The following is a 4,096-nucleotide window of genomic DNA, read 5'->3' on the forward strand; positions in this document are numbered from 1 at the left end:
TATAGCAGAGGATGGGGTACGGGCAGGGCAAGGCAGGGTAGGACAGGGCAGGGCAGGGTAGGGCAGGGCAGGGCAGGGCAGGACAGGGCAGGGCAGGGCAGGGCAGGGAGAAGGAAGAGATGGAAGGTAAAGGAAGCAGGTCGTCACGTATTCTGGCGAGCCACATTGATCCCTCCACCAGCCTGCCTGCACCGGCCCGTCCCAAGGTCGTACTGGGTCGTGCTGGACCACTAATACTTCCACTACCACCACCATCACCACCACCACCATCATTACTAGCACAACGTATTGCGCCTCCGCAAGGCCACCTCTCCCCTGCCGCCACTCCCATCTCGCCTCCATCACGCACACCAACAAACGGTCACCAACTTGGGACATGAAAATTTAAGTTGACTAATTAAAGAGTAAAAAAAAGAAAAAAAAAGGACGACCGACCAGAATGACAAAAAGACTGGGAAAGATAACGGAGAGAGAGAGAGAGAGAGAGAGAGAGAGAGAGAGAGAGAGGGGGGGGAGAAAGAGAGAGGGGGAATAAGGAAACAAAGGGTGGCACTCTCAAGCACCACTGCATGGGGTGACGGCCTGATAGCGTGGTAGTCTTCATGTTATCTTTCCTTTCTTATCTCTACCTCCACTACCTTCCTGCTCACTTCGCTTGTGCTTTCCCCTTTCCATTCCCCTCTGCAGTTCCCACAACGGAGCCTTCTTCACCACGCCCTTCACACAGCCGTCTGTTGGCCAGGGGCGGCGAGACATCGGTGGCAGCAGCGGCAAAACCTAAGGAAATGACACAGAAGATCGTTGTTTTCGGAGAGGCGCAGCAAACATGAGCGTTTTGTTCTGCATGGAGACGCCACACCTCTGCCGCAATCTACACCCCGCAACCCCCTTCCCTGCACCCCCTTCTCTACAGCACCCCCAACTCCTGCCTCCAACACCGCCCAACACAACCGTCGGGATCAATATGAGGACCGCGTGAGCCGCAGTCTGCGAAGAAGTCCCGCCACCCTTCCTCCACCAGACTCTCTCCTACCCCTTCATCTCCCGTCTGCTTCCCCCATCCTCTCTCTCTCTCTCTCTCTCTCTCTCTCTCTCTCTCTCTCTCTCTCTCTCTCTCTCTCTCATTCCGTCCCCACCGAGTACAACAATGATAAAGACTCGTAAGTCATCATTGTGGCGCTGCATCACCTGCGCTCCTCCACCACGGGGCGCCATGGCTGTAGGAGACGGGAAGAAGGCGCCGTGGTGGAACATTTCCGTTGGGGACTGATAAGATACGGACATGCTTCCCAGAATCAGAAAGTTCACTGTGTGGCGGGTCACTAGGTCACTATACTGTAATACTGTAGTACTCGTACTGTAGTAAAGTAAAGTAAAGAAAAATTTATTGCCATTTCATTACATGTACATATATATTGGTTAAACAGATGCGTTCATTGGCATGGTCTATCGAGCCAAGGCTCCCTGATAGACGGAGTTACTAAACTATGTGGTGACTCTGTTGGAAGACTTCACTTCGCAATAGAAATACAAGAATAAGTCATATTTCACCCAATCACGTTCACACTATACATACATACGAACACATTACCTATATAAATACTTGTGCGTACATACACACACACACACACACACACACACACACACACACACACACACACACACACACACATATATATATATATATATATATATATATATATATATATATATATATATATATATATATATATATATATATATATATATATATATATATATATATATATATATATATATATATATATATATATATATATATATATATATATATATATATATATATATATATATATATATACTTCCTGAATAATTTATATCCAGCTTTAAAGTAAATTTATCATACAATACAAATAAATGATGGACTGCAAGCTGCTAGTTATAAACATCTAAGGAAATGTTCTTTGGTTTTTCTTTTAAACTGAAAGTAACTGATACTAGTAATATCTTTTATATTAGGAGGCAAGGAATTCCATAGCTGTGGACCAAAGTAAAATATGCTGTGCTTGAATAACTGTGTGCGGAATTGCGGGCACTCCAAATTCAAGTTCCCACCTCTTGTTGCATACGGTGAATCTACACATTTAAATAGGTTATTATTTGGATATCTTTTAATGAATTTGAAGATGGAGAAAAGGACAAAACACTTATGAATATCGAAGAAATTCAATAGTTTATGATTAGAAAAAAACTGTGGATGTTGAGTCGAATTTACCCATAAAAATATACATCGCAAAATTTTGTTTTGAATTATCTTTAATCTATTTATGAAAGACGGCCAAGTGCAGGCCCAAACTGAGACACAATAAATAAAATAAGGATAGCAGAGTGTATAGTAAATACTCAGTAGGGCTTCAGTTGTGAGTTGATTCCGTATCTTGTACAATATCCCACACATCCTAGACAGTTTCATGCATACATTATCAATATGAATATTCCAATTAAGGTTATCATCAATAAATACACCTAAAAATTTTATTTGAGTGACACATTGCAGAGTTTGACCTTCAAGAAGTATTGGTTGGATATGATTTTTTACTGACCGATTTTGGAAAAAAATATAATTAGTTTTACTTATATTGAGTGTTAGTTTGTTATGTTTTATCCATTGATTTATTAAATGTAGTTCTGAGGTCAAGTTTGAGTGTAGAGTGTGTATGTCCTTGTCTTTCATAAGCAAGTTTATGTCGTCTGCATACAGAGTGAATGTAACTTTTGAGCTGGATTTGATTATATCATTTATATAAATAAGAAAAAGGGTTGGTCCTAGTATAGATCCCTGTGGAACACCTACTGATATGGATTTAGTAAGAGAATATTTAGAATTACAATACACAGCCTGTGTCCTGTTGGTGAGGTAATTTTGTAACAATTTTAATGGTACACCCCTTATGCCAATATGTTTAAGTTTGTCAAATAAAATGTCATGTTTTAACGTGTCAAATGCTTTCGACAGATCTATAAAAACACCTACGGTATAAAATTTTTCTTCTAAGCATTTATATATATATATATATATATATATATATATATATATATATATATATATATATATATATATATATATATATATATATATATATATATATATATATATATATATATATATATATATATTATGAGTAAATTGCAAAATTGCGGACTCAGTAGAGCGACTGGCGCGAAAGCCATGTTGGCAATCAGTTAAGATGTTGTTGGTCTCCAAATAGTCTTTTAACCGAATAAATATAATTTTCTCAAATGTCTTGCTAAAGGCTGGAAGTATAGATATGGGACGATTATTATTAATATCACTCCTGTCTCCTTTTTTATGTATTGGGATTACTTTTGCACTTTTCAGTTTACTGGGAAAAATACCGGTTTATATAGTGTGTGTGTGTGTGTGTGTGTGTGTGTGTGTGTGTGTGTGTGTGTGTGTGTGTGTGTGTGTGTGTGTGTGTGTGTGTGTGTGTGTGTGTGTGTGTGTTTGTGTGAATTGAAGCTCTTAAATTCAAATAGATTATTAAATCTTATCATTTCATTTTCTAAGTTAAAGTTTAACACTGCGTATGTCAGTTGCATTATCAAAGCTGAGCTCTCTCTCTCTCTCTCTCTCTCTCTCTCTCTCTCTCTCTCTCTCTCTCTCTCTCTCTCATGTAGCCTACCTCTTTCACAGCGTGTCCCAAGGGGCACGAGTCCCATGTATATATTTTGTTCCATGACTGTACTGTACTTTATGCTTGACACCTTGGAGTGCAATAAAATTATCAAAACAATCTCTCTCTCTCTCTCTCTCTCTCTCTCTCTCTCTCTCTCTCTCTCTCTCTCTCTCTCTCTCTCTCTCTCTCTCTCTCTCACACACACACACACACACACACACACACACACACCACCGCGTATAGTGTAGTGGTTAGCACGCTCGAGTCACAATCGAGGGGCCCGGGTTTGAGTCCCGGCGCGGCGAGGCACATGGGCAAGCCTCTTAATGTGTGGCCCCTGTTCACCTAGCAGTAAATAGGTACGGGATGTAACTCGAGGGGTTGTGGCCTCGCTTTCCCGGTGTGTGGAGTGTGTTGTG

The 4,096-nt window shown here is 40.5% G+C and overlaps 1 long non-coding RNA gene across 1 annotated transcript in view; it reads left to right on the forward strand.

Annotated features, from left to right (window-relative positions):
* Positions 1 to 1,385, forward strand: part of LOC123506888 — a 7,990-nt gene extending 6,605 nt beyond the window's left edge. Inside the window, exon 2 of the long non-coding RNA XR_006675545.1 lies at positions 688 to 1,385. This is a non-coding gene — a long non-coding RNA (uncharacterized LOC123506888). The remainder of the gene's footprint in view (positions 1 to 687) is intronic.
* The last annotated feature ends 2,711 nt before the right edge of the window (positions 1,386 to 4,096 follow it).

This window comes from Portunus trituberculatus, chromosome 21, assembly GCF_017591435.1.
Source record: "Portunus trituberculatus isolate SZX2019 chromosome 21, ASM1759143v1, whole genome shotgun sequence".
NCBI lineage: Eukaryota > Metazoa > Arthropoda > Malacostraca > Decapoda > Portunidae > Portunus > Portunus trituberculatus.